Genomic DNA, 26237 nt, shown 5'->3' with positions numbered 1-26237 from the left:
CCTGCACCTAAAGGCATGCCTCACAGATCACATCACTTGATTTGAAAAGCTTGCTGAAGAACTTTTAATTCTGCCATGAAGACAACGAAACTCTCTAAGGGCACAGAATTCTACAGTAGGGATCCCAAAGGCACAGCATGATCCCTATGACACAGAAAAAAAGGCTTTCAATTGTTTGATTGACACCATAGCATTATGTTTTCAACCCTTCAGGTATTAGATAGACATTTGTGGGGGAGAACTCCGGAAAGTCTGATTGTATTGAGAAGTAATGGCCACAGTTTACCCTTCAGGGAGAACTTAAAAAGTCTTAAAAACTTAAAAACTTAAAAAAATGTCAGAGGTTTTTTGGGGATTATTTATAATGAGAAAAAAGAAAACCCGGAAACGAAGATATTCCATAGCTGTTGACGTGTGAGAAATCAATATTTCATTGTACATCAAACCACCTCACCAATCTGCTAAGGGAAGAAGGAAGAGATCTGTCATTTCAAAAATTCACTCAACCTTTATAACATTCACCTAACATCATTACTTCCTGCAAGTCGGTGAGGTTCAGCGATAAGAGAGTGTGATTTTAAGAGCTATGCCAAGCTGGCTGGCAAACAGAAGCTATTATTTCCACAGGAAATAAGGACCTCCAAAAAGCATTAGCTCCTGTGTTACCACAGAATGATGTAGAATTAATAGGTGTCACTTTACTCTACTGTAATGAACCACAGATCCAGTCTGTCTTTTGATGCAAGACTTATAATATTTTAATGCTACTAAGTGGTAAGTTTCACACATTCTTCAAATACCCAAAATATATTTTACAGCTGTCTGCATGCATAATACGATGAAATGTTTTCTAGCCTAGTCTTAGAGTAACATATTGATTCCTTTAAAAAATGGTAGTGTGCCACAATATATTAAAGCCTGTGTCCTTAATAACTGAAAGATAAAGGCTAGGTTTTGTAAAAGAGTCTAATGGAGTTAGATGCTCATGTTCCATTGGAATTGAATGGGAACTGGGCACCTAACTCCCTTGGGTTCTTTTGAAAAACCCTGCTAAAGACTAAGGGTTACATTTTAATAGGTCAGTTAGTAAGATTTTTCCATTTTATGCCACAGCAGCTCAGCAAATCCAAAGAAAGCACTAGCACAGGACAGATTAGAATGCCCGGAAATATGACAGATGAGCTAATTATTATTTATCAAAACACAGGAATAAGATTTTACAAAAAAAATCAAAATGTTTTAAAAGACAAAAATATCAAATGAAAATGTTCATTGGCAAAAAAAAAATTGAGAAAACTTCTGCCACCTTTACTATATATAGTGAAGTAGCAGGAAGAGCACTCAGTCATAACCATGACCACTTTTTGCTAGCTGCTGGACAAAGATATGTCTGAGTGGATGGAGTGTGAAGCTGGGACTCTTCCTGGATACCTGGGTTTTCTTTCTTTCTTTATTCCTATCACTGACTGACCTGCTGTGGGAGCTTGGCAAAGTCATTTCAGTGCCCTGTGTCTTTGTTTCTTCACACGTAAAAATGGGGGAACCAATACATACCAGTGCCGGAGTCCTAAAAAAAGGAATGCTGGAACACAGGGCAGTGGGAAGCCATGGGAGGGAGCGAAGGGGACTAGGGGTGGAAGCGGGGGAGATGGAAAGAAGATTCAGGCATTGATGGAGCTGGGAAGGGCCAGGGGTTGAGAGTGTGACTGCCTGCAGAACCCATCCCATCCCTGCCTCCCTACTAACTGTACCTGACTCAGGGCCGGCTCCAGGGGTTTTGCCGCCCCAAGCAGCCAAAAAATAATTTTAAAAAAAGCAGTGATCGTGCTCTGCGGCAATTCAGCAGGAGGGTCCTTCGCTCCGAGTGGGAGTGAGGGACCCTCCGCTGAATTGCTGCCGGAATAGCTGGACTGGCCTGCAGTTGAGCACCCCAACCTGAGCCTGGCACCAGCACAGGCTGGCTTGGAGGATGCTATCCAGTCAGCAAGATTAACAGAAGCCAGGAATGCCGTTTCGCCTTCTAAAAAAAAAAAAGCACCAGAAATGTGTTCTGGAGTGTTCATGACTCGAGCACTGATGCTTGCATCCTTTGTAAAGTGCTTTGAGATCTGTGAACGGAGAGTGCTCCAGAAGAACTTGGTATCACTATTATTATTACATAAAGACATGGTACCTCTCTCTAAGATTTCACTGAAAAAGACAAAGTATAAAATAGAGGGATACGATCAAATATATAAAATATTTACATACATATTGCAATAATATTCATTATTACAAATGGATAACGTACATCTGTGTCACATAAATGCATGGTATTAGACCGTAGTCTGACACTATGGAAATGGAAACCATGGAAAATTCCTGGTCTAAGATTTCACTTTGTCTTTAACTTTCCCCAGCATGCCTACACACTGATGCTCAGTTGCATTATGTCCTGATGACAATATACTGTGACATGTAATATACTGCACACCCGTAGGACCTTCAGATCACAGAGATGCTGCTTTGCCTGTGGCACTGAAGAAGAGTATAGGATCCTTTAACCTAAACCTTTTTGAAATACCATCTTGTGTGTCTCTAGTCCTTATCTTCATTCCTGAGTTGCCACTCTTCCCTTCCTCTCTAACTTTAATCCATGCTTTGTACAGCTCCCTTGCCAGGGTAGCTTCCCCAGCACATACACAGTCCTTCTCTGCTTTGTTGTGTTCAGCCTGCTGGCAGAGCAATACCTTTAAATCTCCATCTGTGACACAGTGGTGCACAGTGCTTCAGAAATTAAATTCTCGTCAGTGTAACCGTAGTGCTACACCCCGTGACCAAACAGAAAAACAGCAGTACTGCAGGGGAGAGAAACCTGAAATAGGAAGTTCCTGGGCTGTCCAAATCTGATAGCTATGAATACAATGCTAGATTCTGACTGATGTAAACTGGCATCGCTCTGTTGAAGTCAATATATATGGTCACCTATATGTTAGATATACAAAAATATAGACACCCAAACTCCTGAAGTCAGAAGGATATTTCTTAATAGATGACAATAACTATAGAGGTAGCGGTTTCCCTTTTAAAACAACTGCAGCAGAACTCAGGTGAAAATGGATATATGGTTATATATTAAAATGAATGATCTCAAAAATTAAAGCCACTGAAAGCTACCAGAGTACTCTTGGGGGATTATAGCCTTTGGCAAACTCCCTCTTCACATGGGTATATTTGTTTAACAGAGTTTAAAATTCCCAGAGATTTTCTATCAGTTACATTTTTGTAACTTTTCATTACTGTTTTATAGATTAGATACCCACTGAGGGTGAAATCTTGGCTCCTTTGAAGTTAATGACAAAACACCCACTGATTTCAATGGGGCTGGGATTTCATCCTGTTTGTTTACTGTACTGTGTAGCTAATAGAGCTAGTCAAAATTTTATGAATGTTTGATGAAATCCTCTACTTTTTTACAAGCTCTAATATCTAAATGATGTCTTTGTGCCTTTGTAATATACCTAGCATCATTCATACCTGGTGGGGTGCCAGGGTTCAAACACAGTGGTACACCATTATTTAGTAATTAAAGTCCTGATTCAGAAAAACAGTTAAGTATGTGCTTACATCCATCCCGATTCAGGAAAGCACTTAAGCATCTGTTTAAAAGCTTTAGCATGTGCTTAAGTGCTTTCCTCTTTAAGGATTATTTCTTGAAACAGGGTCTAAAACTATAAATCTACACGGTGCCTAATAAGAACATCCATAGGCAATATTTAGTAACTGGTGGTGGTTAGTGCCAATGGTAGCAAAAGCAGCTTTTTTACCTTTGTTAAGCTTACTCTGGACTAGACAAATGTGAAATGGGTACTTTCTGGCTTGCAACAACATACATGTCTACTGGTTGCTTGGGCAGATTTTAAGGGGCATCTATGCTCTAGGAAGTATAGCACATTGGAATTCTCTCTCTGTTTTAGCCCAAATTAGTACTTCTATCTAGTCTTGCACTTGGAAAGTGAATCCTGAAGAGTGCAATGTGATGTTGCTGACTCAGTATACACTTAAGAACACCTTTATTTGGGAGTAATTAACTGAATGCTATAATTCCATCATAAGGTAGGTCATTAATTAATCTAAATATGTATATTCTTAAGGCTGGTTACATGTCTCTCTGTGCTTTGTGATGCAATTTTATATTCAAAGGCAATGTTTACATTCAGATTGAACTCAGAGCTTGTCTGCAATAATTAAAACAAATAAAACATTGCCCATTATGATCCAAAATACTAAAGAAAATCATTTTCTTTATCATTAGCCGCGGAGGTCCGTGAATTCAAGGACATGTGCTTTAAAAATCCCAGGGAAGCAATGACAATTATTTTAAACACCTCTAAAAGAAAACAATCACTTTCTGTTGCATTAGAGATTCTCAGATGTAAAAAAGAGAGGGAGAAGTCAGCAAACATACAAATAAGGTAATTATTTTTTCCCTTACACTATGTGGGAGATCAGACACAAACAACTGTAACCCTTTTAAGGGATTACCTTTTAAAAAGTACTTTCAATGAAACTAATTTTGAGAAAATTTGTTCCCTTTATTTATTAATAAGAATTATTCTGATGAATGCAAACTGTCTAGAAGATAGATGAAGGTATATCTTGGTGGTTGGTTTGTAGTTTTATTTTTAGTAGAACAGACTGTATCAGAGACTCACTATGCATTTGGCAATTGACCAACAGACCTGCAATTGATTTAGCTTCCATATAGTTTTAAAGAGTCAAGTCTATACAATTAACAACAGGTAGGGAAACACTGGGCTCTGCACTGAAATTTAGCGTAAGATTAACATTCAGGGCTTTCTCCTGAGCCCCTTTTGGATACCTACAGGTGGCTACTTCCCTACCAGCTCAGGACCATATATGCACTCATTATTCCAACTAATGCCAGTCAGGAAATTTTTCACTGAAACAATTTTCCATTTCAAAATGCCATTTCGGTATAACCATTTTTTGTGTGAAATTGTTTATAAGATGTACTAATTAGATGACCAGTTATTTCCAATAGCCTTGTGTATGTCTGGAATCATTCTTCCTAGCTATTGAAAACAGCTGCTCCTGTAATTCTTATATTCAGGGCAGCTGTTACTTAGTACCTATTGAACCATCTTAACTTATTTTCTAGATCAAAGTGACAAGGTGTCAAATTGTTTCATTACAACACAAACAGGAGACACTGATCTAGAAAATAAAATAAGATGGTTCAATAGATACTAAGTAACAGCTGCCCTTAATGATGTTTAAAATATAAACATAAAAAATTAATAGAATATTTTGAATGATATGTAATAACATGACTGTCATTGTGACATGACACAACACCATATTATGCACAATTAATGAAATAATGTAAAAATAATATAATTACTATAAAAATGAAAAATAAAAACATTGAAAATGAAAAAAAATTCAATACAATTTCATTTTTTCCAAAGCAAAAAGCTTTTAAACAAATTTTTGTCATACATTCCCAAAATTTCTGGGAATTAAAAAAAATATTTTTTCAAACGGTCAAAATTTCCCATGAAATAGACATTCCCAGTTTAAACCAGCTGTCGCTCCAACATGCCACCCAGCACTCTGGAGACAGTGGAGAAGTCAGCTGTCACACCAAGAAGTTTGCCAGTTTACTTCCCGCATTGAGCAATTCCCCCATGCCTTCAAGACTCGGAATCTGGCTCATATCCTAGCTGGATGATAGGAATACGATCCAGGCCTCAAGTCTCTCTGTACTTCACAATGTAAATCTAAACAATGTGTTACACTGGATCATTTGTGGGTGCTTTCCCTTGCACTGTGGGACTCATAGAAGTAATTAGAGGGGGACAAAATCTATACAAGAAACTCTAAACAGCCTGCTTGACATAGCATCTTGCAGCATGATGCAGTATTACAAGCACCTTTAGAGAATACAGAAAACAAAGTGCCTCAATAAAGTGTGATTTATTTTTCTAATAACATATCTAATGAATATTTTATTTTCCGTAGCACTGGACTCAATTTGATTGGAAGAAGACTGTCATTACATTAAGACACAATGGTACACTAAAGTTGAAATTTCAGCTGTTTATAACATAAGCTGTATATAATATCAGTGAAATGTGCCTGTCTTTAGCCTGTTTTGTTTTAAAGCTAACTCCAATTATTTAGAGTATCACTCATTTTTCTCTCCAGGTTAACCTGCTATCGATAGGTGACATGTCAAAATCAAGCACGTGTGTCTGGCCCCATCAAACACCACAGAAATCTGGTTAAAATATACACTGTCATCCCTTATGCTTAATCTTACATGTGAGGAAATTGAAGGATAAATGTCAGTCAGGTTTGAATGTATAATATTACCTGCACAAAGAAATAGATATCCTCCTAATTTCTAAATAAGCAAAGCATTTAAGCACCTGCTTAGGTGATTTCCTAGATAGGAAGTGCTTTGCTGAATAGAGACGGACTGCTAAATTGAAGCCCGCACTCCTACATTAGCGGACTGATTCTAGGAGTGCGGAGTACCTCAAAGGAGATTGACTTCAGTCAAAGTCTGAAGGTGCTGAGCACCTCAATGGAGACTCTCAGCTCTTCACAGCATTAGGTTCTGAGTGGGCAGCAGTTTTCTGTTAGAAAATCCATTCATATAAAATGTACTGGGTAAAGCCTGTCTAGTGGATGAGTGACTCAGCTGGTCTATTGTTTAACTCTGAAGTGATTACGTTTTCAGGTACTGTATGTGTAACTTATTAGCAGTTCTGATGACATATGATAGCTAGCCAACCCACTTAACCACTGTACACAGTGTCTCTACCACCTTATTAGAGAATTACTCATCTGACCTTTTATCATAGTGTTTTTCTGTCAGTTGTTTGGGTAGCCTGGGAAGTGGAGTGTGTTTTTAGCACAATCCACAAAGTTTGTATCAATTTAGGAAACCAGCGTTTTGGGTTTTTTTAAAGTGCTTGTAGCAATGCAGATCTGATCCCCAACAAACCCCACCTTCCTTGACAGCCCTCAGAAATAGATGCACCTTGTAGATAGCCTGTCCCGAAGGTCAACAGATCATGGCTATTTCAGGTATTTTAGTTTTCAAACACTTCAGTCTAGAGGAGGTTGTTGCCAAATGATGTAAAAAAAAAAAAAAGGTCATTGAACTCTGATACTTCATCCAGATCCTTATATTACACACCTCAAAAGCTATGAAAAAATGGTTTAATGGGAATATGGTGGGCATACCTTTGATATCGACAAGTGGACAGCTCTCCTTTGCTTTGGAGACTTGTACAACAGAGATTATTAACATTTTAAACCCAGTAACATATTTCAAAATAGTAAGTGTATTTTCCACCCAAATGGAATCATTTACTTCTATTAATGGATTCATCTTCTACCAAGAATTAGTTTTCTCTGGTTGAGAGCTTAGTACCGACTGCCACCTCGATGTATCTTGTACCCTTGTTCCAATTCACCTTAGGATATTTGGTCACTCTACAGGAAGGCAGTACTCTTGTTGGCCAGTGTCACATAAGAAATATAACCAGATTTATTACTGTGCCATGGGATGTGGTGTGTCTAAAGTTTGTGGAATTGGATGACCATTGAGTTCTATTCTGGACTCAGCTCCCTTCCACCTGTGTGAAGTGTGAAAATCATAGGCCCACCTTTTGTACATAATCGACGTCACAGGATGCACCACTCACCACTTGTGGCGCCTCCTGCTGGTCACTCTGTGGATTAGCTCCTTCAGTTGACACCCTTTTCCGGAGTTCGCATGTTGTTGCACCAACTGTCTGCCTGATCTACAGCCCCTCTCCATCTTAGGAACCGCAGCGTCCTCTCCGCGATTCAGCCCTCTGGCTAGGTCACTCAAAGTTCCCCCTTCTGGGGTATAGTTCCTCAGCAGTCCTAGGCAGTCTTCCTATTCACTGCCTCGATGCCACTCACCTGGTGGCTGTTAAGGGAACCTGGAGCTGCCTTGTCTCGTGATTCCAGCCCAGGGACCCTCAGCTCAGCTCTCCAGGCTCTCTCGCTCTACCCTCACTGCTCCTTCCCTGGGCTGCTTCCTACCACTGGTTCCCCTTCTTTTTCTTGGTCTACCAGTTCCCAAAGCCTCCACCCTCTTCCCAGGGAGTGATTGCATCCAACACACCATGCAGTCTCCAAACACTCCTCTCCTTCTCCTGGGAGTGTCCACTCTTTCCCAGCAGCCCTCGTTGCTTCCAATTTCCTATCTTTATATGTCATTCCTCCACAGCTGGGCTCCCTTTTCCACTCAGCAGATTACTTGCCTGCTTGATTCCCCTCAGCTGTGGCCTTTCTGGTTAAATACCCTCCTTCTGGGCCCTCATTTACCTTACCTGCAAGTGTATGAGGGGGGACACCCCATTACACCATTATTTTTTTTTTTTCAGTTTCTGAAGGCCCAAGTTGATGCGCTAAGACTTCATCTTTCAGAGATGGTGAACATCAACCCCCAAGTCCAGTGAAGCCAATAAGAACTGTGGGTGCGTGCCACTTCTGACAACCAGACTATCAAGGCAGGCCCCCAAGAAATTAGGCCCTCAAAATCACTTTTAGACACTTTTGAAAATGTAGGCACTGACCTGTTGGAGCCTCAGTTTCCCTATCAATAAAAGGCAGATAATATTATCCACCTTTGTAAAACGCTTTAATATTTTCAAGAGACCAGTCTGTATAATATTACTATATACCCATATTGCTCCTGAGCTGTATTAGAAAAGAAGTAATGACACTTAACTCATTTAATGTAACTATGCAAAAATAATCAGATATACACAATTAAAAACATCATTTATCAATTATGTACTAGCATCTCAGCCTTACTCTACTAATTAAAAGGGAATGAAAAAAATAGCTCTTGAAAATTAATGATGCCTACATATCTCTACTGGTTAGAACCTAGTAAAAAGAATTAAATATTTATATCATTATGGTTTCTCATTATGCATCATAATGTGATTGCCTGAGAGAAAATACTGAGAGGTGCTTGAGCAATCCACGCAAGTTTAGAATTTGGATTCTCTTATGCCCTGATAACACCAAAGATGTTGCATCTAAATGTCCCTTCAGGAAAAAAAAATCTTCCTTCCATGTATGAGTTTGCAATTCAATTTCCTGTTGCTGAATTGTCACTATCAGCAAAGAGCCATGAAACTTCCAAGTGAACTGAAGAATGGTTTGCAAAAATTTAAAACCATCTATAGGACCCTAATCCTCCAACTTAAATTCATGGGTAGAATCCTGTGCCAAAGCGGAGCCCTACTGAATTGTTTCAAAAGTTTAGCTGTTCGAGTATCTCATATGCAGGTGCAATCAGTGTTAAGAGTCTAAGGGTACCTCTACACTACGGGACTATTCCGAATTTGCATAAACCGGTTTTGTAAAACAGATTTTATAAAATCGAGTGCGCGCGGCCACACTAAACACATTAAATCGGTGGTGTGCGTCCATGGTCCGAGGCTAGCGTTGATTTCTGGAGCATTGCACTGTGGGTAGCTATCCCGTAGCTATCCCATAGTTCCCGCAGCCTCCCCCGCCCCTTGGCATTTCCGGGTTGAGATCCCAGTGCCTGATGGGGCAAAAATCATTGTCGCGGGTGGTTCTGGGTACAGCCTCACCCCTCCCTCCCTGAGCAGCAGACAACCGTTTCGCGCCTTTTTTGCTTGGTGAACTGTGCAGACGCCATAGCACAGCAAGCATGGACCCTGCTCAGCTCAATACCGCAATCGTGAATGTTTTAAACACCTCGCGCACTCTTGTGCAGTCTATGGTGAACCAGGCCCTTCAATCCGAGGCGAGGAGGAGGCGGATACGGCAGCGCGGTGATGACAGTGATGAGGACGTAGACACAGAATTCTCTCAAACTGCGGGCCCCTGCGCTTTGGAGATCCTGATGGTAATGGGGCAGATTCTATCCATTGAACGCCGATTTTGGGCCCGGGAAACAAGCACTGACTGGTGGGACCGCATTGTGTTGCAGGTGTGGGACGATTCCCAGTGGCTGCGAAACTTTCGCATGCGTAAGGGCACTTTCATGGAACTTTGTGACTTGCTTGCCCCTGCCCTGAAACGCCATAATACCAAGATGAGAGCAGCCCTCACAGTAGAGAAGCGAGCGGCGATAGCCCTGTGGAAGCTTGCAACGCCAGACAGCTACCGGTCAGTCGGGAATCAATTTGGAGTTGGAAAATCTACTGTGGGGGCTGCTGTGATGCAAGTAGCCAAAGCAATCACTAAGCTGCTGCTACGAAAGGTTGTGACTCTGGGAAACGTGCAGGCCATAGTGGATGGCTTTGCTGCACTGGGATTCCCTAACTGTGGGGGGGCGATAGATGGAACCCATATCCCTATCTTGGCACCGCAGTGCCAGGGCACCCAGTACGTAAACCGGAAGGGGTACTTTTCAATGGTGCTGCAAGCACTGGTAGATCACAAGGGACGTTTCACAAACATCCATGTGGGATGGCCAGGGAGGGTTCATGACGCTCGCGTCTTCAGAAGCACTACTCTGTTTAAATGGCTGCAGCAAGGGAATTACTTCCCAGACCAGAAAATAACAGTTGGGGATGTTGAAATGCCTGTCGTTATCCTGGGGGACCCAGCCTACCCCTTGATGCCATGGCTCATGAAGCCATACACAGGCAGCCTGGACAGTGGTCAGGATCTGTTCAATTACAGGCTGAGCAAGTGCAGAATGGTGGTGGAATGTGCATTTGGCCGTTTAAAGGCGCGCTGGCGGACATTACTGACTCGCTCAGACCTCAGCCAAACCAATGTCCCCTATGTTATTACTGCTTGCTGTATTCTCCACAATCTCTGTGAGAGTAAGGGGGAGACCTTTATGGCGGGGTGGGAGGCTGAGGCAAATCACCTGGCCGCTGATTACACGCAGCCAGACACCAGGGAGATTAGAAGAGCACACCAGGAAGTGGTGCGCATCAGAGAAGCTTTGAAAACGAGCTTCATCAATGGCCAGGGTACAGTGTAACTGCTGTGTTTGTTGATGAACACCCAACCCCCTTGATTGACTCAGTCCCTGTAAGCAACTCCCCCTCCCCCTTCGAGTACAGCTTACTTATGCAAATAAAGTCACTCTCATTTAAAAAGCATGAATTCTTTATTGATTCATTATAAAAAGAGGGAGAGAAGTAAGGGTGTGGTTTGGGAGGAGGATAGGAGGGATGGAGAAGGCCATTAAAAAAAATTCACAGTAACGACATCCTTCTGGTTGGGCTGTCCACGGGGGTGGAGTGGACGGGTGCACGGAGCCTCCCCCCACGCGTTCTTACACGTCTGGGTGAGGAGGATGTGGAACATGGTGAGGGTTGAGGGTGGTTATACAGGGGCTGCAGCGGCACTCTGTGATCCTGCTGCCGTTCCTGAAGCTCCACAAGACGCCGGAGCATGTCAGTTTGATCACGCAGCAGCCCCAGAGTTGAATCCCGCCACCGCTGATCTTCCTGCCGCCACCGCTGATTTTCCTGCCGGTCTTCCTGCCGCCACCTCTCATCTCGGTTGTCCCTCCTGTCCTCACGTTCATCCCTCCTGTCCTCACGTTCACTGGCCTCTTTCCTGTAATTTGATACCACGTCCTTCCACTCATTCAGATGAGCTCTTTCATTGCGTGTAACTTCCATAATATCCGAGAACATCTCATCTCGCGTCTTCTTTTTCCTCCGCCTTATCTGTGCTAGCCTTTGGGATGGAGGAGGGATGGTTGAAAAATTTGCAGCTGCATGAGGGAGATAAATATTTAGAAAGATACATTTTACAGAACAATGGTTATACTCTTTCACAGTGAACAGCACTATTCACCTAGCACATGTGATTTCCCTACAAGGTCGCATTTTTCATCTTAATAGTGAGTGCCTGCAGCTCTGGGATTACAGATCTCACAGACACAGGTCCAGGCATCAGAATTCAGCTTGCATGCGGCCATGGTAAGCCACCGTCTTTCGGCTTCTGTAGTGATTTACCCCTCCCCCCCAACGCATGGCTAATACCACGCTAGCTCCCTGCTAATCAACAACCTTCCCACCCCCCCACCCACTGCGTGTCTGGTAGCTTGGGGAAGATCGCCGGTGACCAAACACAGAAAAGATCATCGGCATTTCACTCCTCCCCTCCCCCCGCTTCGCTAAGTGCAGGAAAGTTTTTTTTTTAAGCTGATGCAGTCCACGAACCCAGTAGAAAAATGGCCACCCCCCTTACTTAAATTCCTGATTTTTAACCAGGTTATCCTGAACGATATCACTTTGCTGAGGATAACAGAACAAGATAAAGAGCGGATGCTTCTTGAATGCCAGCAGTCACCGGGACCATACGCTGCTATGCTTTGCCACGCAATGATACCTGATTACTTGCTACATGCATGGCGTGGTAAAGTGTCCTACCATGGTGGGCGGAACAAGGCTGCCTTGCCCAGAAACCTTCTGCAAAGGCTTCTGGAGTACCTACAGGAGCGCTTCATCGAGATGTCCCTGGAGGATTTCCTCTCAATCCCCGGACATGTTAACAAACTTTTCTAAGTAACTATACTATCTGCGAATGCATCCCAAGTCCTCAGGGCAAATCAATCATTAAAAAAGGCTTGCTTAAAAAACAATGTTTGCTATTTGCAAAGGTACACTCACCAGAGCTCCCTTCCATGGCGTCATTGTCTGGGATAGTGGCTTGTGAGGGCTGGGAGGAGGGTAATTCCGTCAGGGTGAGAAAAAGCTCCTGGCTGCTGGGGCTCACGGAGTGCTGTGTGCTCTCTGCTAGGTCTTCCTCCTCTTCTTCATCTTCATCTTCCCCGTCTGCATAATCCTCAGACATGGCAGAGATTACAACCCCCACCTCGGAATCCACGATCAGGGGTGGGGTACTTGTGGCGCAGCCCCCTAAAATTGCATGCAGCTCAGCATAGAAGTGGCATGTTTTTCGACCTGCCCCGGACCTTCCGTTTGCTTCTTTGGTTTTCTGGTAGGCTTGTCTGAGCTCCTTAACTTTCACTCTGCACTGCACTGAGTCCCTGCTGTGGCCTTTATCCGTCATAGCCTTAGAAATTCTTTCAAATACTTTTTCATTTCGTCTTTTGGAACGCAGTTCTGTTAGCACTGAATCCTCTCCCCAGATAGCGATCAGATCCAGTATCTCCCATGCAGTCCATGCTGGGGCTCTTTTACGATTCTCAGGAGACTGCATTGTTAACTGTGCTGATGAGCTGTGCGTGGTCACCTGTGCTGATGAGATCTCCACGCTGGGGAAGCAGGAAATGAATTTCAAAACTTCGCGGGGCTTTTCCTGTCTACCTGGCCAGTGCATCCGAGTTCAGAATGCTGTCCAGAGTGGTCACTGGTGCACTGTGGGATACCGCCCGGAGGCCAATACCGTCGATCAGCGGCCACACTAACCCTAATCCGATATGGTAATACCGATACTAGCGTTACTCCTCTCATTAGGGAGGAGTACAGAAACCGGTTTAAAGAGCCATTAAAATCGATATAAGGTGCCTCCTAGTGTGGACGGTTGTGGCGTTAAATCGGTTTAAACCGGTTTTAGGAGCGTAAAACCGATTTAAACGCCTAGTGTAGACCAGGCTTAAACGACATCAGTTGCAGCTACAGTTATTTAAGGAAAGCTAGGTAGTGGTCAGGCTGAAAGTCATATCCACAATGCATGAAGTGCAGACTGCTGCAGCTCTTCGGATGAGAGTGTCAGACCTGCTGGTACAAAAGGACTGATAATTACAACATTGCATCAGCAATCCATATCACAATGCAGCACGTTCAAATAAAATGTTAAATCTTGCGCATGCGCGCACACCCACACACCTCAAGGGGATGCAGAAATGGTAACATGACAGCAACTGGCTGGAAAGAGTTGCATTAAAGAAGGTGTGTTTTTACTCTACAAGTACATTTAACTCACAGAGCGTCAGCACTGTTAAATGTACATCAACAATCGCTTGTTAAATCTCAAAAAGAGATAATGTGCAGGTGCCCCACCAACGAGAAGCGTGAACAGGCACCAAAAGAAAAGACAGGTCAGTCAACACGAGTCACACAAAAGGTGCACGCAGAGATCTGGAGTCAGTTGTTAGACTTCTTAGATGTTGCTGTGTGTGCACCTATTCTCCAGTACCAAAGTTTCATGCAGTGCCATAAATAGATGAACATGGTATTAAATTACTGCAGCTTAGGGGAAATTACAGAGTTCCAGAAGTCTCAGCAAAGAGAGTATATATTTAGCAGCACCACTGGCAAAGCAGAAGAGGAAACGATGGATAAGGGAACAGAAGAGTCTGCCATGCTTTCTACACTTGTTCTGTAAAGAGAGGAGAGGCAGATGATGCTTCAGGATCAAGGTTTTATAACAGTTAAAGGACTGAAGTTATCATTTTTTAGATGAGTGTTTTTCTCTGCAGCTTCTTTTTTTTTCCTCTCTCCATATTTATTTCACACCTTCCCCATGCTCTGCTACATTTTTCACCTATCTTTTGGGGCAACTTTTTTTTTTCCTTCTCTGTTTTGTCTCTCAAAGTCCTTCCTAAACAGACAGAAACCCAGGTGTGGAATTAGATCAAACGATTTTGTCCAGCCCTCGTCCAGTGTACGTACTGCAGAATCTGAAAACATCGTATATGATATAAGTGTCTATGAACAGCAGATTCAGTCCTCCGGCTCCTGGCATGTTGTGAACGTTATTACTTTCAATGTAAGAGGATTTTGCTCTTTGTAGGTGTTTGTAAGAAGGTGACAAGTATCAGAGGGGTAGCCGTGTTAGTCTGGATCTGTAAAAGCAGCAAAGAATCCTGTGGCACCTTATAGACTAACAGACGTTTTGCAGCATGAGCTTTCGTGGGTGAATATCCACTTCTTCGGATGTAAGAAGGTGAGACTCTCACCCCCACTTCACACACACTAGGAATCAGGGGTTCTCAAACTTCATTGCACCGTGACCCTCTTTTGAAAACAAAAATGACTACATGACCCCAGGAGGGGGGACCGAAGCTTGAGCCTGCCTGAGCCCCACTGCTCTGGGGGGGCTGAGGGGGCCTGTAATCTGAGTCCCGCTGCCCAGGGCTGAAGCCCTCGGGCTTCAGCTTTGGCCCTGGGTGGTGAGGCTCAGACTTTGGCCCCAGGTCCCAGAAAGTCTAAACCAGCCCTGGTGACCCCATTAAAACGGGGTCGCAACCCACTTTGGGACAACTGCTGCATTATGTTACCGTCCAAAACTCTCCCCAGGATTTTTCTTTATGTTTGACTTTAATAACAAAGCTATAAACCTAAACTGATCCCTCTCTTAAGCTGGCCATTCCTAGAGTGTCTGTTTGCAGGACCCATTTAATGTTGTTTTCCCCCCATCTTTGTATATCCCTGAGCTGAAGCAAATGAGACTCAGCTGGCCTGCACTGCAGGCAGAAGAGAGTCAGAAGAATAGCTTTGTCTGTGCACATGGGGTCTTAGGACCTGACACCAGTTCACAACATTATGTGTGCTATTTTGTAATGAGCTCCAGAATAGTCAACAAAACACGGAAGATCAGAGTGAAAATATAAATGATGCAGCTTATAAAATTCCGCTTCAATTAAGCAAGTGCTTGAGCATGATGGGCTGTTAAAAAGGCAATAGGTAAACTGAACATAAAGGGTGGGAGAGAAGGAAGGTTTTAGAAATGGCAGTATGTAGGCCCCAATGCAGAAAAACTCAGATATGTGCTTAATGCTGAGCAGTGTATACATGCTATCCTGAAGCTCCAAGGATTTTGAGTCAGGGACTTAGTGAGGAAGAAAGACTGTGCTGTATCTTTTCTTGAATACACTTTGGAAAAAGATTCTTCTGTGACATGTTTATCTGAAAGAAGCTTTGACATTCAGAAAAAAGGAGTTGAAAACCAGTGAGCTCATCAAATTTTAAAACTGTGTTTTAGTACTTTTCATGTCCTGATGCATTTAAATTCCTTCAGTAATGTTAAACGAAGCCCTTTGAAGGTGGTGCCCCTCCTCGTGATGGGAAGTGAAACACTTTGAAGACAGACAGCACCTACAGCAATGTGAAGTGCTTTAAAAGGAAGGGCACCTGATGTAAACTCTTTGAACAGGGAACCCCTCCGCACTGTGAAGTGTATAAGGGCAAAGCTTTTTCTCCACTTATGTCAGGTCCTTAATAAGAGAGGCTCATTTAGCAAGGAGAACTTTTTAAATAGTGGAGACATCAGAGCAGAAGCCTTTGAAAAAGGGCTCGCAAGTGATAACAAAGAGCTATTCAAGGAACTTTAGGCAGGACCAGTGCAGTCATTTAAACCAGTCAGGACACCAGCTCTTGCCAAAATACCAGGACATTTACGGATTGCATCCAATGAACACCTTGGTTTTACCTCATCCCAAAAGTAGCACCTGCCACTACAACTGGGGCACTGGGTCAGTAGCAAGTCTGTTGTACAGGAAGAATGCCTAGCGATTTTGCAGCTATCAACTTCCAAGGAGATGCCAGTTACTTCAAGAGGTTTCTCATACAAATACAAAACAGCATCATTCCTGTCAAGCTGAAGTTGTTAGATATCAGAGGGCAAGTCTACATGTGAAAGGCTACACTGGCGCAACTTCACCGATGCGGCTGGTCTGGGGAAGACACTCTGTGCTGACTGGAGAGGGCTCTCCCGTTGGCATAACGACTCCACCTCTGCGAGAGGTGGAAGCTGTGTCGGCGGGAGATGCTGACCTGCCAGCATAGTGCCAGTGTGGATGGTGCTTAGGTCACTGTAATTTTTGTTGCTCGATGTGTGTCATTTTCACGCCCCTGAGTGACGCAAATTAGATTGACTTAAGTGGTAGTGTAGACCTGCCTCCCGATATCAGATATTATTAGATCAGGGTTGGAGGCAGCCTCACTGCAGCATAAAACAAAATGTGGACCAGTCTAGAAACCAGGGGAAGAAACATAAGAGTAATGTCTGAAACACTATATCTGTGGAGGATGATTAGTTGGCATAATGGCCTGGATTTTCCAAAGGGTTAAAGGGAAGATTGCTTTTAATTGTAACTGTTATTTATTAAAGGCCTGAGCCAAAAGACTGCTGAAGTCAAAGGAAAGACTCCAGTAAAACTTAAAGTTTACTAGACTCGTTCGTTTAATTCTTCTGGTTAGGAGTCACTGGAGCCAAGGGGAAGAGTAGAAACAAGAATGTAACATCAATAGTGTAGAACAGAGGTTCTCAAACTCTGGTCCATAGACCAGCTCCATTCAAGTGGTCCGCGGATAGTTCCCTCTAAGGTGCGTGCCTGAGCCGCTGCACGTGTGAGAATGAAGGGCCACCCACCTAATTAGTGGAGCCGTGCAGGCAAGGTGAGGTGGTGGCCTTGGTGGGAATAGGGGATAGGCGGGAGGGAGCAGTGGGGTGAGAAGAGGGGATGGAGGGCATTTGGGACATGCAGGGCTGCAGCGGCCAGAGAAAGAGGAGACTTTCCCCAGCTCCAGGGCTGCAGCTGCCGGGGAGAGATGGCCCTCCTTCCCAGCCTCACCTCTGTGGCTGCTGTGGCAGAGGAGAGACCCCCCTTCCTTCCCAGCCCACCTTTGTGGCTGTTGGGGGGGGGAGGGAGAGAGAGGGAGAGACCCCTTTCCTTCCCAGCCCCAGCTTGGGGGCTGCTGTGGCAGGGGAGAGAGGGCACATCCATCACATTAGAAAGGTAAGACTACTGATATTAAAATATGAGTTGTCTGCTTTTATTTGTAGAACAAAAATATTAATTATTATTAAGATTTTTTTATATAGCGCTTTTATCCAAAGTGCTTTACAATAGTTAACTAATGGTACAAACAACATTTGGAAAGATTATTAAATGGTCCTCTGAGACCCTCAGCAATTTTCAAGTGGTCCATGAAAAAAAAAGTTTGAGAACCATTGGTGTAGAATACATCACCTGTCTGTTTATATGGAACAATCTCTTCACTGCTGCTTTTACTTCCTCAGGCAATTATAATGCTATATTGAATGATACAAAGTGTGTCCTATGTTGATGGGCTCCTTATTAAAATGTGTTGGTATAATCTTAATAATTATCTGCCCAATGACATCAAATGGGACCTTTTAGTAAAAAGGTCATGAGTTAAGGACTGTGTTGTTCTGATCATATTTACTGCTGATTATATGGTTCAAATAGGCAGCAGGATAAAGGCTGCCTGCATGCAATGTGTGTGTGTGAAAAATGAAAGCAGCAATTTGTAGGAAGTGTTATTCTCGCAGGAGTGTGTGCAACAGAAAAAGTGAGGTGGTTTCAGAGATGTGCATCAGAGAAAACTTCATGCCTCTTGTATCCATCTAACCTTCCAATCCTCTCTCCTGGATTTGAAATTGTAGTCAGTATACACACACTGTGCACATATATGATATATAAATAAATAATAAGAAATATATGCCTATATAAATGAATTGACTTTCAGATTAAAAGGCAACAAACATCACGGTCTTTTGTTGTAGAAGAAAAGAATATAAACTGAGCCAACCTTACTGCCTTTTCTTCTCTGTTCGTCAATATTAAGATGAAGGCCATGGTTCTGACTACTGATTTTGCTTCCCCCATCTGAAAAACTTGCAAAGGCTTGATTTTGAGAAGATACCGAGAAAGAAGGTAGTGAAAAATCAGGCCTCTTTATGATGTCTTAATTTGGACACCCAAACGTCAGTAGTCACTTTTGACAAAGGTGTTAGAACAAAGGATGCCGTATTGTGATTCAAACAACCGATCTAGACAAAAGAATGATTTTGGGAGGAGGTTTTCCAAGGCACAAATGGCAGTGCTGCACTTATTTTCCATTGACTTTCAACTGCCATTCAACTAACTGCTGCTTGTGCCTCCCCTCTTTGTCCCTGAATATTGGCATCTGTTTATTCACCTGTTAAGGAAGATTGTTCTGATAAAATAAAACCACACTGGGAAATAGGATAAATTGGTAGCTGAGACGAGCAAAAATTGGCACATCAAAGAAATGAAGTACAATCATTGTAGTGGGTCACATGAGTGCCACGTTCTTTTGACCATATTCAACCTTGAATGCAACATATGAGCCTGATAGCAATGCTACAGTTTAAGATGGGGAAAATTATATAAACTTCTTTCATAAGTATATTACGTTTCATTATGTGTTTTTATCCATATAAAATAGACAAAGGAGGCCATATTGACTGGCACTGTAAATTGCACTGAAGTCAATGGGGTTACACCAGGGATGAATGTGGGGTTATTCATGTCACTGCTTTTTGCATTGGCCGTGGAGTGATTATGCTTAGCTTTTTCTGCTCTGCAGAAGACAGTGCCCCTCTGGGAGCAGAATACAGAAACAGCAGCTGACAATCAGCCTTACTCAGAATCATGATTCCATTCCAGGCCAATGTACAGAAGCCATATTATTGCTAGAGCTGACAACTGGCAAGATGGGGACACCTGGCAAGGTCACTTTATGCCTTCTTATTTGGCAGCTCCAAACATTTGCTGAGCCAGCTTTGCCCATCTCCAATTAACGCATGTTCTTATTTTGTGATCACAAGATACATGGGCAAATTATCCCATGGCATTAATTGTGCTTTTCACACTATTTTTTAAAAACAGCAAGAAATTCAAAATGAAGCAGATGCCCAGGGATAACTTTTTGAGCAGAACTCTGTTTGAAAAGCAATGAATATTTTCCTCACTATCCTATTAAAACAGATGTTCTGCCTAATCTACATTCGCTTTACTCACTGTCTTATCTTTGACCTTTTCTTTGAAAGTATTCATGGAAGAGAATGTCAGTATTTATCTACCTGCTGTGCTTCCATCTGCCTATGCAGCACACGAATGCCCACAAATTATATTTCCTTTGTAAAACTTTGAATGACAGAAGGATTTCTGATGCTTTGTATACATGGAATGATCAGATATTATCTACTCTGTCTTGGAGTAAACTATAAAGGCATCCTGCATCTGGATATGTTATCCAGTAACAGTGCCATTCGAAAGTACATTTTAAACTCTAGTTTCTAGTTTCCCCCCCTAGAGCATTCTTACCAGGAATCTTTTTTGGGCTCTTCCATCACCACTGCCGTACTCATTTCACCTGTTGGGGAAGATGAGGTAGGAGTGTATGTGTCCAAGGCTGCAATAGGGAATGCACTGCGGTGTAATGACTTTAAAAGATAGCTAACAATTTGAAAATATACATCAGAATAATGACTTGCAAACATGTTATGCTACAAATAGTTTTAAAGGGTCAGGAGAAACTGCTGGCACCCCCTTCCAGATCAGCAGACAGATCCTCAGCTAGTGGCGGTTGGTTTAGCTTCATTGCGTTGCATGGAGATTCACTGACTGGCATCATCTGAGGATCTGGCCCCAGGTTCTACATGTTCTGAGATGCATTAGAAGATTTGTTGATCATTCTATTGGTCCAATCAATAATTTACTAGGGGTAATTTTTAAACAGCTGCAACAGAAATGGAGAAAGGCATTACTCTCAAAATTGACGACTGTCTTGCAGTGCTCTGGACAAGTGCCAACCTAGTTTTTCCCAGAGTTGCAAAAATGAATATGCAAGTATGTCATTAATAGTCATAATCCATGCTTATAACTTGTTTTTAAATATTGAACAGTTGATCCCTGTATCAGTCATATTTGATTCCTACACTTTTGCCAGGGTGGCAACAAGTCCAAAAAGTAGAACCTTTACTCCTAGAAAGCAGATATTAAAAGTTTAAAGCAGAGGGAGCGCATATATTATCCACAGCAGGACACACTAAGGTCTGGCTATAGCTTTGTTAAAGCTGTGATACAGGATCGGTGCTAAAGCAGAATGCATATCGTAAACTTTTAGTTCATAGATTCCAAGGCCCGAAGGGGGCATTTGGCCATTTACTTCAATGGGGAGAGGATTTCAATCATCAGAGCCAGTCAGCGGGAGATCTGGAGCTAGAATTTAAAAGTCTTCAGCATTCTAACCTGTACTCTTGTCTCTGGACAGTTTAACTTCTAAAGCTCTTTTCTAGAAAATTCAAACAAACTCTTGGTTCAAGCATAAACTTCTTTCAAAATTGATGCAATTTTTGCAGCAATGGGAGATGAGGGGCTCTACAGGAGTAGAATTTTAAGTACTAGAAGTCTAGAGGCTTGGATTTGCACAGGACACAAGGTAGGCAACAGTGGAGCAGAAGCCTTCCATCACATTCCATATTGTGCCCGCTTCTCCAACCTAAGCCGCATTTATGTAACTCCATATGCAAAATGTGATCAGGTCAGCATCTAAAGTTGATGGATAAAATGGTTTAATGACAAATGTTATTGAATAAAGTTGGTTGGGAAATTTTTATTTATTTTTCTTTTGGTTGGAAAATGCTATTTATCGAAACAAACTTTTTGTGGGAATGGGTCAATTTCAACATTCTGATTTGAGAAAAACCTGAATTTTAAAAAAATGTTTAGTTTCTAAATCCTGGTTCTAACTAACTTTTCATTGGGTAATGTAAGCTAATCATAGTAAAAAAATAAATAGTCAAAACTGAAATTAAACAGTTTGAAATTATTGAAACAAAATGGTCTAATTGACATGAACTGAAAATGATTTCAGATTTTTGGTTCGTGAAAGTTTTTGAGATTTTTTTCTTTTCATCTTGATTCAGGATGAAAAAATATTTCAATATCTTAACATTTTTCCTAGGATGGAAAAATAGTTTCCTACCCGTCTCCATTATTAAATAAGTTAGGATGAATGAGGTTTCCAATCATGCTATCCCCTGGATTCATGTTGTTGAAATCTGGGAAACCCTAAGCTATCATAAACAACTGTGATACAATACAGTTCTTTAAGTATAAGTTCATTGTATAGTACAGTATAGTATAGGTCTTGTTCTCTCATTTAATGGATTGGGCTATATTTCTTTGGAGTTTCTTTCCTCTGATTACAAAAAAATGCTCTTAATTATGCAGTCTTTAAAAACGACATTGTTCAGGGAATTACTGATTGTATTTGATTTTTTTTCATTACTTTGCTTATTGTAATTTTTTTACATCTTTCACACCAGACCATAACTTCTGTACTGCTGTAAATGCTGGGTTTTTTTACATTTCTATAAATACCTCTCTACCAATGCTTCCAAATAAGCCATTTAAAAAAATATTCATTCTCACCCAACAACTGAAAATATTTTCTAGCTCAAGTGGAATTGAAGGCATAAAATGTATTTCCTAACTTTGAAAAATTGATACATACCTAATGTAACAGTCAGTGGAAGCACTTTCACAATACTCATTGTAAAAATTGCCAAAATATCCTTTTTTAAAATATCAAAGTTAAACACACTCATACTTGCTCTGTCAGAATTCTCACAATTGAACAATACAGCTAATATCTGACACAATCACTTTCTAGGCAGTCAAGCAATGCAGCTGCAGAATGAGACTGTACAATGTGGAGAGGAAATGAAAATATGTAGCACTCCCATCTTTTTCAATACTTTCACATTGTTAAGTCTATCTGAGGGTTTGGAACTTTTGCCTGTCACTGCAATATCTAAATACCTTACAGGAAATAAGATTAAATTAGTGTAGGGCCTCTATCCAGCAAAGGATTTATGAATGTGCTTAACCGTAAGCACATAAATATTCCCTTTGACTTCAAGCAAACATCAAGTGGACCACTAATTTATTTAAGAAAACAAAATAAAACTCTTTTTGAAGTCAATGGAACTTCATTGAATTACACTAGGTGAGAACCTACTAACCCTAAGAAATCAAGAACAGAGATTTTTGTTTTTATTTTAGAAAAAAATATTTAAAAAATGCACCCGTATGAAACTTACAATGCATTGATATCTCATCTGGATCAAACTAAGAAAAATATATTTACATCCTAAAAGTATCAAAGACAGTCTGAAGGTGTTTCAAAAGACTTTAGTCTAAGGTTGTTTATGGGATCATTCTGACTGAGATTTGGGTGTGGGGGTGGGGGAGGGGGAATATCAAAGAGAATATGTTAAGCCTCCCTACAGATTAAATCATTATAAGAGAAACTACATGAAAGGCAGAATTTTTAAGGAGAGAAGAGTTGAAAACTGTGTCGGAAATTAGAAATGATATTTGAAAATTAGACTTTCATTTCACTTGCTATCAAATAATTGGAGTTATACTTCAGTAAGTTACCATCAAAACTGGACTGAACCCTGGAAATTGAGCCTGAGCCTTTGGATGGAGATACAGTAAAGAAGTTAATTTCAGTAAAGTACATAGAAAATGAGCCACATGACTCCTATTAATTTTGACCCACTCCTGCTCTGATTGGAGTTGATGGAGATATTTTACCATTGAATTCAATGGGAACAAACCTGAGCCCCTTTCTGGGAGTGCATGAACCAAGTCAAAAGAAAAGAAAAACAACAACAACCATTGCCCAAAATGGAACCCAAATTTCCCATCTTCCATTTCACGTTGCTATGATCTGTGCATCCCTGCTGTGACAAACACAGGCATAACTTTGAGACTATTATATCCACTTTACAAATCTCACCTGCATTTTACAGATTCAGACCTTGGAAGCATACAAACGTCAAAGGCTAAAAAATATTGAGACGTGTTAGACAATATGGGCCCACAGAATAGTCACACAACTTTGTATCACTAAGCATTACATGTACGTGTGTGTCCATGACTCACTGGGCTACTCTCCTGTGGAATCTGGAATCTCTGGGGGTTGATTAATGCAAACTCCCAATGCTGGATATGCAGGTATCCTGCCTTTGAACCCCATACCCTGCCGGGGGAAAGGGCATTGACTGGTTTTACTTGTTTCAGCAGGTCTGGGAAATAAAGGCCCCTCAACTCTATAAAGTCTCAGCGTCAATTGACTGAGGGGCCTCATCATAATCTAACCAGCTAACATGAACCTTTAACCAAGGGGCAAACCCTATGTGAAGAATTTGAAGGACTTCGACTTACCAAGCCCCCATAGAAGATGGCTGACCTCTGGTAAGCTTACTATGCATTTAGACTTTTGATTATTTTATCACACAATTTTTGCTGTGGTGCTTTTGTCCTGAAATAAAAGTACTGAGGTCGGTGAAAGCTGTCTGGTCACTGGGAGGTATTCAGATACAGAAGGTAGTCCATATTATTTAGTTAGTTTTAATACAGTGTCTCATGCAGTAGAAACTAGCCGCATTTGCGAGATATGAGTAAAAAGGCTACAACCACTGGAAGAAAACAGTATCCAAATGCTTTAACTTCTACATGTGACGGAAACCAGGAAATGCAGGTGTCATAGTCCCTGGGGGAAAAAAAAGTGAAACTGCAGGTGGTGAGCCTGGTCAAAGCTGCTGGGGTAATCACAGTGAATTGCAGGGGGACTGCAGCCTAAATCCTCTGTTTGGAGGGAGAGGGACATGGGTGCCTTCCCAGAGAAAAGGGTGATGGCTAGAGGCCTAAGATCTAAGGAGGCATCCCTTGAGCAGAACACTGAGTGAGTCAGAGGCACAGTTACCCCAAAAGGGTTTCAGGCAAGTAGCCTGAAAGATGCACCCTGACAGAGGTAGAAGAAGGATGGTGCTGTGGTTAAGGTACTGGCCTCAGACTCAGGAGACCTTGATTCAATTCTCAGCTCTCCCACAGACAACTTGGGGAAATCACTTGTTCTCTCCATGCCTAAGTCCCCATTTGTATACAGGGTCGGCACCAATATGGCCTGAGTCTGCGTTTTCTATTTAGATGGCAAGTTCTTAAGGTATGTCTATATTTATGGTGTCACGTAGAGTACAGACACTGCACTCCGAGCTAGCACGGGTATAAGCAGCAGTGTTGAAAAAGATGGGAGTGCTACATATTTTCATTTCCTCTCCACATCGTACAGTCTCAGTTTTTTTCATCCCACTCCTGTTATGAACTTTCAATAATGCTTTGACTCACTCTGGCTGGGCCTGCCTCATTCCCCACCCCACAACTCCTGGCTACAAGCTCATAGACTCATTAGACTTTAAGGTCAGAAGGGAACCCTGAGCCTGGCAGAGGGCCTGCCACCACTGAGAACAGCCGAGCTCCATCCTCTTTGGAACCCCCATTTCAGGTAGTTGAAGGCTGCTATCAAATCCCCCCTCACTGTTCTCTTCTGCAGACTAAATAAGCCCCGTTCCCTCGGCCTCTCATTGTAAGTCATGTGCCACAGCCCCCTAATCATTTTTGTTGCCCTCCACTGAACTCTCTCCAATTTGTCCACATCCTGACTGTACAGTGCTGAACAGAGGGGAATAATCACTTCCCTCGATCTGCTGGCAATGCTCCTACTAATGCAGCCCAATATGCCATTAGCCTTCTTGGCAACAAGGGCACACTGCTGACTCATATCCAGCTTCTCGTCCACTGTAATCTCCAGGTCCTTTTCTGCAGAAAACAGACAGTCTGGAGATGAACAGTCAGTTTCCAGACAGTCTGGAGATGAATCCAGTCACAGCAATCGACAGGGAAGAAAAAAATACTTTTTTTGTGTGTTTTTTTCTTCTTGGTTCAAAACTGGGCTCTGCATCTGCTCTGATGCCCCCAGAGTCTCTACAGCTGCAGACAAAGAATGAAGAAGCATCTCTGCTGAACAGAGCCCGTATTTCTGAAGCGATTAGAGCAGCTCCTACTTAGTCTTTCAAATTGGTACATTTCAAAGCCAAAATGGGGGAAATCTGTTACTAACAGTATTTTTTCCAAGGATATGAAATCCTAAGTGTAATAGAATGAGAGGGGAAATTTGACAGGGTTGTTTTTATCATGGATGAATAACCACTGTCCTTGCTGTGAAAGTTTAATTAGAGAAGGAGGGATTAGGAAAAGGAGGAAAAGATAACGGCAAGAAGGTTTATGACCCCTGTCTGTCTTCAGACGCCTGAAATATACTTTCTCTCCACGCTGTATGGGCTGTCATGCCTGTTGATGTCTGATGGTAAAATACGAGTCAAAATAGCAACTTTAAAATATGTCGACATTCTGTATTAATCAATTGTTTTGAACTAATGTTTATTGCAGGCTTTTTAATAAAGAAACTATGACCGTTTATCCAACCCCTCCTCCCCATCTAGCCATTATCTTCAACTGGAGCACATCCAGTGTGTAAATATTTAGAGAATGGGTGTATAACACACACACACACACACACACACACACACACACACACACACACACACACACACACACACACACACACACAGAGTTTAGA

General features: G+C 42.0%; 1 long non-coding RNA gene across 4 annotated transcripts in view; it reads right to left on the bottom strand.

Annotated features, from left to right (window-relative positions):
- Window positions 1-26237, bottom strand: part of LOC123346471 — a 247359-nt gene that overhangs the window by 17102 nt on the left and 204020 nt on the right. For 2 of the 4 annotated variants that reach the window (XR_006572999.1, XR_006573000.1), the window contains one exon: window positions 20069-20483. The exons of 1 other annotated variant lie outside the window; for it this stretch is intronic. This is a non-coding gene — a long non-coding RNA (uncharacterized LOC123346471). The remainder of the gene's footprint in view (window positions 1-20068; window positions 20484-26237) is intronic. One more of the 4 variants, XR_006572997.1, reaches the window with a different exon arrangement.

This window comes from Mauremys mutica, chromosome 12 (assembly GCF_020497125.1).
Source record: "Mauremys mutica isolate MM-2020 ecotype Southern chromosome 12, ASM2049712v1, whole genome shotgun sequence".
Taxonomy (NCBI): Eukaryota; Metazoa; Chordata; order Testudines; family Geoemydidae; genus Mauremys; species Mauremys mutica.
The sequence above is the reverse complement of the archived record's forward strand: the minus strand, read 5'-3'. Positions and strand labels throughout refer to the sequence as shown.